At 33.3% G+C, this 8202-nt stretch overlaps 1 protein-coding gene and 1 long non-coding RNA gene across 2 annotated transcripts in view; one reads left to right on the top strand and one right to left on the bottom strand.

Moving 5' to 3' along the window:
* The window catches only part of LOC116850291 (death-associated inhibitor of apoptosis 1-like), a 64356-nt gene extending 57287 nt beyond the window's left edge, over positions 1-7069 (bottom strand). Inside the window, exon 1 of the mRNA XM_032828391.1 lies at positions 6932-7069. The gene's annotated coding sequence lies outside the window, so the exon portion shown is untranslated. The remainder of the gene's footprint in view (positions 1-6931) is intronic.
* On the top strand, positions 3551-4741 carry LOC116850292. The gene is made up of 2 exons (XR_004379302.1): positions 3551-3700; positions 3789-4741. It is a non-coding gene; the product is annotated as an uncharacterized LOC116850292 (long non-coding RNA).
* Positions 7070-8202: the final 1133 nt, after the last annotated feature.

Below are 8202 nucleotides of genomic sequence, written 5' to 3'. Positions count from 1 at the left end.
CAGCAATCTAGCATGAAAACAAGCACCGTTGTGCCGCAGCGTTAGAAGTTGTCATAAACTACAAAAGTACTAGATGATCGTGCCTATCATAATTTTCGGGCCTAGTGGAATTAACTCTAAAGGTGCCAATACATGGGAGCGTTCCAGCGTCGAGCGTTAAAGCGTTAGCCAATCAACGTATCAAGTCCCAGAAGTATACTTGTAGTTCTTGCGGAAAGTGGCACGTTGATTGGCTACCGCTTTAACGCTCAACGCTCGATGCTCCCATGTAAAGATACCGTTACTCTAATGGCTCCTGCACACAGGACGCGGTAATGCTTGCCGCGCGGCGGAAGTCTGTGCGACAGCTAATCAATATGTTGTTTTTCCGTAAGAGTTAGAAGGTTATTACGGAAAGCAGCATATTGATTGGCTGTCGCGCGGCACACATTACCGCGTCCTGTGTGCAGAAGCCATTGGTCTACCGCTGCGATTGTTTCTCGCCTATGGTGAGACAAGAAGTACGGTCCAGAGGGCGCTACAAATACTTTGTAGTGTTTTTACTTCTTTCTCTTTCTTCATTCGAATCAGAAGGAATAGAACAAGAGGGAGAAACACTGCGCAGCATTTGTAGTGGTTGTTGGATTGCACCTAAGAACAGATAATGTTGATTAGCTGTCTTTGTCTAACGTCAAGAATCGTGGACATTACTTCTTTACCTACTGAGACAATTCGTGCACATTAGCTACGTAGTTTATGGACACGGTTAGTTAGAGGCGCTGTAAGCCATTTCAGCTGAAATCGGGATCAGCTAAAACCGGCCCATGACCCTTCTCCTTCTTCTCTCTGATATTACACTCACTCACCAATTTTTTATATCTTTCTTGTATTAATACTAAGGATGCTACAGATTTTGGCGTTAGGCTCTTAAAAATTTTTAATTAATTAAAATATAGACTCGTACTGCATCTCAAGCTAATGTTCATTCATTATAATTTAAAGCATAAAATAGATAAAATAGATCATTTTTTCCAACATTTTCTCCCAAAAAACGCTCTGTCGCACCCTTGGGATTATTTTCCTGATTATGAATATCACAATTATATTACGATTTTCTCTGTAGTTTGCTCAAAATTTGGCCAAATACCAACGTTAGTTTTGAGTCCTCCGCGAGATGTCTCTACTTGGGCTCCAGTAGACCCTTAATTGGGTGGAACCCGATTGACCACGATACGATTGGACACAGATTGTAATGATTGGTTCGACCTAGTAATTCACTAGATAATTCTTTTCATCGGTTGGTTGTGTCCAATCGTACCGTGGTCAATCGGAACGCTCCCCCCTTAATTCCCCCTACTTTTCAGAACAAGTTACAAGAGATAAATGATGAAAGGGCCAATGAGAAAGCTCTGCAACCAGAGAGAGAGAGAGAGAGAGAGAGAGAGAGAGAGAATTTTAGTGATTGGAACCAAGCAGGTCAAAACCAAAGTGCATTGATTAGTTGAAATCTAATCTTCAATCCGTAATCCTCAATTTCTAATCCGTAGTGTGACACGAGCTTTTACCGATTTGCTAACTTGTAATGGCTCCTGCACACAGGACGCGGTAATGCTTGCCGCGCGGCGGAAGTTCGCGCGACAGCCAATCAATATGTTACTTTCCGTAATAACCTTCTAGCTCTTACGGAAAAACAACAATATTGGGTGATTTCCAGTTACGTTTTGCGTACATATCTGTCAAGATGTGTTAAGCAATTTGAAAGCACCCATTGATTGGCTGTCGCGCGGACTTCCGCCGCGCAGCAATCTTTACTGCGTCCTATGTGCAAGAGCCTTAACTGTTATCACGGCGAAGTCGAGTGACAGTTCGCGCAAAAACATAAGAGCGGCCACAGCCCTGATTTCAGCGGCTAGAGCTAGGCGCATTTTAGATACGTCATCTAACCAAAATGCGCCTAACTACGTCCGTCAGGCGCACTTTCGCAGTGTAAACTTCCATATAATGATATTAAGTTAGAAAAAGACAGACGTCCAATCGCTCTGTTCTTGTCTCACCACTGATGAGCGACCGCGCGACGTAATACATGAAGCAAGTTAGTGGAGATCTTATCGCAAAGCTAGATCATCTCTCATCAATCTCGTCTTTCACGCGCTGCGTTATGCGTAATTTTGGAAGGAAAATTTGAAAAATGGATAATATGAAACAATAAATAAATATACAAAATTTATGTATACAACACGTTAAATATTTGATTTAATGTGGGAGCACGATATATATATATATATATACAGGGTGTCCCATTTTAAAAGATACAACCCAATATTTCGAAAACTAAAACCGGCAGACCAAAATATTTCAGGCAAAAGTTATATGGATCGTTGGGGGACATAATAAGGTACCATTGATTTGACCTTGCGTGACTCCGCCAAGGTTAGGTCAAGGTCAATTTTGCTTTTTTAAATAGAAATATATATTTTTTATATTACAAAATTTTATTCTACGTAAAGAAGCAAACAACTTTTGTTTGAAAACATTTTTTATCCGACCTTTATTTTCTAAGATATTTACGGAAATATCTACAAAATTACTAGTTTCAATAATTTTTTACTCAAATTCTGTTAACTTTACCAGAAAATAGCAAGAAATAACAATTGTCTATTTTCTTCTCATTTAGCTCTGAGATTTCTTCCGAATTTTTAATTAATTTTTTAGTACTTTAAGAAAATGAAAGGAAATGCAGTACTAAAAAGTTAATTAAAAATTGTGAAAAAATTTCATAGCTAAATGAGAAGAAAATAGACAATTTTTATCTCTTGCTATTTTTTGGTAAAGTTAATAGAATTCGAGTAAAAAATTATTGAAACTAGAAATTTTGTAGATATTTCCGTAAATATCTTAGAAAATAAAGATCGGATAAAAAATGTTTTCAAACAAAAGTTGTTTGCTTCTTTACGTAGAATAAAATTCTGTAATAAAAAATATATATTTCTACTTAAAAAAGCAAAATTGACCTTAACCTGACCTTGGCGGGGTTACGCAAGGTCAAACCAATGGTATCTTCTTATGTCCTCCATCGATATAACTTTTGTTTGAAACATTTTTGTCTGCCGGTTTTAGTTTTCGAGATATTGGGTTGTATCTTTTAAAATGGGACACCCTGTGTGTGTGTGTGTGTGTGTGTGTGTGTGTGTGTGTGTGTGTGTGTGCTCCCACATTAAATCAAATATTTAACGTGTTGTATACATAAATTTTGTATATTTATTTATTATTTCATATTATCCATTTTCCAAATTTTCCTTCCAAAATTACGCAGAACACAGCGCGTGAAAGACGAGACTGATGAGAGATGATCTAGCTTTGCGATAAGATCACCGCTAGCTCGCTTCATGTGGTACGTCGCGCGGTCGCTCATCAGTAGTGAGACAAGAACAGAGCGATTGAATGTTTGTCCTTTTCTAACTTACTATCATTATATGGAAGTTTACACTGCGAAAGTGCGCCTGACGGACGTAGTTAGGCACATTTTGGTTAGATGGCGTATTTAAAATGCGCCTAGCTCTGGCTGCTGAAATCAGCCCGGTGGTCGCTCTCATGTTTCTCTCTGGTTCGCGTGTATGAGAATGGAGTTATAACGAGGTTATATTTTTAATGTATAATAGTTTTAAAAGTTACGAAGTGTGTTTGCCGCGATAATCTTGAAGAAAAGCTATATAATTAACAAGTATAATATCAGATAAGTATTGGCGAATGCATAAAAATATATAACGATGTAAAACTTTAATACTTTGTGTTGTTTTTACTTTTTATAGCTAAATTAAATAATAAGGAGATAAAAGAGAAAGGAAAAGGAGAAGAAAAAAAAAGAGAGAATGTGTGAAAAGAAATGAAGAGAAGATAGAAAAAATGAAGATAAATGATGAGACGGTAAAAAACCAACAAGATGAAAAGACAAGAGGAATATATGAGTAAGAGAATGAATAAATAAAAGGGTAGATAACAAATAAATAAATAAATTTTTTGTCTGTCGCGATAATAAATAAGTACCCATACAGTACAAAATCTCCTGGCGACGTCTCAGAGATGTCCTAAGGATGTAGAAACATCCCAGGACATCCTCAGGACGTACTCTGGATATCTTCTAGACATCTGTGCTGTTAACGTATTGCTTTATATAATATAGGATAACTTATAAGGATATAGAACTAGGATTCTTTGTTGTTTGTACTTTTATTATTTTTAAACAAGATATAAATAAAGGAAGTAAGAAAGAAAGTACAGAAAGCGGGAAGAAAAAGAGGAAATATAAGGAGAGAAGACAGTACACAGATATATGAGGAACAGAAAATAGAAACGAAGCAAGAAGATAGAAAATAGAGAGATGCAAGATAGTAAAATAGGAAAGGTTACTTTTTAAAAATAATTTATTATTATTCATTATATTTATTATTATTTATTATTATTACTCGTTATTCATCAGAAAAGTACATTGTTACTGTTACTTGAATACTATTACTTTGTGTTGTTTTTATAGGTAAATTAATAAGAAGATAAAAAAGGAAGGAAAAGAAAAAGAGAAGAAAAGAAAGAGAGCAAGGAGAGAATGTGCGACAAGAAATAAAGAGAAGACAGAAAAAATGAAGATAAATGATAAGACCATAAGAGAGTAATAAAACCATAAGAGAGCAAGAAGGAAAGACAAGAGGAATATATGAGTGTGTAAGAGAATGAATAAATAAAAGGATAGATAATAAATAAATATTTTTTTGTTTGCCGCGATAATAAATAAATATTGCTTTACGCGATAATAAATAAATATTGCTTTACGCGATAATAAATAAGTATTGCTTTATATTATAATATAGGATAATTTACAAGAATATAGAACTAGAATACTCTTCATGTTGTTTGTAGTTTTAAACAAGTTAATTATTATTTTTAAACAAGGTAAGAAGAAAGGAAGAAAGAAAGTACAGAAAGCAAGAGAAAGAAGAAAATATAAGGAGAGAAGATAGTACAGATATGTAACAGAAAATAGAAATGAAGCAAGAAGATAGAAAACAGAGTGATGCAAGGTAGTAAAATAGAAAAGGTTACTTTTTAAAACTAATTCATTATTATTATCCTTTATTCACCAAGAAAGTACATTATTATCGTTACATTTCATTACTAAATAAACATAAAAAGAGAGCTAAATGCAGTAAATATTGAACTATTAGAAGAAAAATAGTACGAGAAATAAATACTGTGAGAATAAAAAAGTGAAAAAGAAAATATATATTACCGATTTACCGACTCGTAATTTATTAAATTAAATAGGTTGTATAGACGTCGGAATATAAATAATAAAATAATAAATAAATAAGAAATAATAAAATATAATAAAATTAAATATGATAACGTAAATACAAAAAATAAAATAATAAATAAATAATAAAAGAGAAAGAGAGATAGACATATTTTTTTATAAAAATGAATTATGAAATAAAATTTAAAGAACCTGCTTTTTATGTACACCTTAATATTTAAAATTTCCAAGTTCAACGTATAAAGTTATTAACAAAGAAATTCATTTTCTTATTTAATTATTATTTTATTTATATTCCGACGTCTATATAGCCTATTTAATTTAATAAATTACGAGTCGGCAATCGTAATATATATCACCTTTTTTCTTTTTCACTTTTTCATTTTTTTTATTCTTATCGTATTTATTTTTCGTTCTGTTTTTCTCCTAATAGTTCAATATTTATTGCATTTAGCTCTCTTCCTCTGTTTGTCTAATAATGAAATGTAATATTAACAACGTACTTTCTTGATGAATAACGAGTAATAATAATGAATTAATTTTAAAAAGTAACCTTTCCTATTTTACTATCTTGCATCACTCTATTTTCTATCTTCTTGCTTCGTTTCTATTTTCTGTTACATATCTGTATTATCTTCTCTCCTTATATTTTCTTCTTTTTCCCGTTTTCTATACTTTCTTTCTTTCTTCCTTTCTTCTTACCTTGTTTAATATTATTTTGTAAAAAAAGATGTGATATAAAAACCAAATTACTTTTTCAAAAAAAAAGTAAAAAAGAAGCCAAATGCACGCGCCTTAGCATTATTTGTCTTTACAAAAAAAGAATCGTTATAAACAAATTACAACAAAAGTTCAGCTAAAAGATATTTAAAAAATATCATTAAAACAACCTTATTTAGATCAATTGTACTTTCGCGAATACTCTATTGAAAAATACAAGACAATTTTATACTCCCTACAAAAGTAATGATATCAGAAGGTTTACACCAATTGCGAATGATTAATCATTTCAGTTCTTACTTTTATATATATGTGTGGTTTTGACTATATAATATATTTATAAATTAAATATATTATTAATATATTAGTAATATATTATTAAATAAAAAATAAAATTAGAGAAATACAATAATGTTAAAAAAAATATATAATTACACATACTTGTTTATTCAAAAAATATATTTCTCGCGATAAGTATAGATGCGTGTGAATTATATCATCCCGACCTCTAATCTCCAGTTCTAAAAAATATTTAGAAAACAACTGACAAATCTGTTATTACATTAATACACTTGACTTGATCTGTTGCGTCTCATAGCCATCGCTAGGTATATGTGCGTGACGCATGTGTATGTTATGAATTATTTATGTTCTCGTACACTACGTTATCCTTTCGAGCGGAAGTAGACAAAGAAAACACACAACGATAACGACGATAACGTTGATTTTGTATCACTCATTCGATATAAAGAAATAATTATGCGAAATATCAAGATCAGACTTTCGCGGAAAGTCACGATTATACGTGAGATAAGCCACGTGAGGTCGATGACGACGAAATAAGGAATCTTACCACGCAATCTTATCTATACTTATTTGCACTCTTTCTTCGCAATCTTCCCCACTAACATGATAGTACCAACTTACCTGCTGATAATACATATAGTTGTAACCGTCTCACTTATGCCGGAGTCCTCTATTCTGCGGCTCCTTTCTCTCGTACGCTCGTTATATCGGATGTCGTTGACGCACGTTGGGAGCTCCACCCCTCTAAGTTGTGTGGTTGATAACGTAAACTAAAGTATTGATATTGCTTGCAATACGATGATTTCCGTTGAGCGAGACGGAACGGGATATCTGGAGGTACAAGGTGATTTTTCGTCATCGGCGGCACTGCTAATGCTTGCACTGTTACCCGTCAAGTGACTGGCAGCAACGGGCAACAATTCATTCAGCTTCTCCGAACGTGGTCTGTGATTCCCAGTTCCCACTCGACTCGCGATCCACTCCGCTTCACTATAACACCACGAGGAGGTAACAGCCTGACCGACCTTCGGTAGGAAAACGTCCGCCGCTAGCTATGTGGGAAAACGCCGGCGTTTTCCTACCGTCGAATTTCGCATAGACGAAGGGTAGGGAGATCAGCACCAATCCAAGTAGACGCGATGAGCTAAAACAGTCGAAGGCCGTTCTTCCTATTGAAATTCATATAATTGACTCAGTTGACTATTACTAAGCCACGCTAAACTTTCTTTCTCTCTCCATAAGGAAGGACTGTGACAAAATTGACACGTTTCAATGGAACAATCTTTTGAGTTTTCGTTGGAAATTTTGATAAAAATTTGAAAGGAAATCTTCCGCAATGACGGAGTAAGTTCCGAAAATTTGAATAATTTCAATTAGTTACTGATTATTTTGTCCAAAATAGTGCACAACAATTAAAATGAGATAAAATAATGTAAATAGAAGACTTATTCTTCAACGAAAAAAACGCTAAAACATTTTGACAATAATTAAAATTGAATTAAATAAAAAAATTTTCTTCAATAATAATTAAACAAATCAAACAACAGAGAAACTCCTGTCTGATAATACCATATTTTCTATGAATATTCTATATACATTGGCCCATATTCTGAATCCTCTTTTATCTATAAAAGTGCCTCTAAAAGAGGTTTAAGAGCCACCTGATTGACTGAAAAGCTACATTTAAAGCACTTTTATCGATAAAAGAGGTTTCAGAATATGGGCCATTATGTACAATTTTTTTTTTTCGTGAGAATATTCTCATAAAATTATATTATTCCTCATTAAACTTTGCAATAAAAGCTATAATATTAACAAAAAGAAAAAAGAATAATTTATAAACATAATCAGGGCAGTAACTAGTTAATCACTTAAAAATTAAGTTAAAAGGT

The sequence above is a fragment of the Odontomachus brunneus genome, unplaced genomic scaffold (genome assembly GCF_010583005.1).
Source record: "Odontomachus brunneus isolate Ranch 3 - 2012 unplaced genomic scaffold, Obru_v1 Obru_scaffold_142, whole genome shotgun sequence".
Lineage (NCBI taxonomy): Eukaryota > Metazoa > Arthropoda > Insecta > Hymenoptera > Formicidae > Odontomachus > Odontomachus brunneus.
The sequence above is the reverse complement of the archived record's forward strand: the minus strand, read 5'-3'. Positions and strand labels throughout refer to the sequence as shown.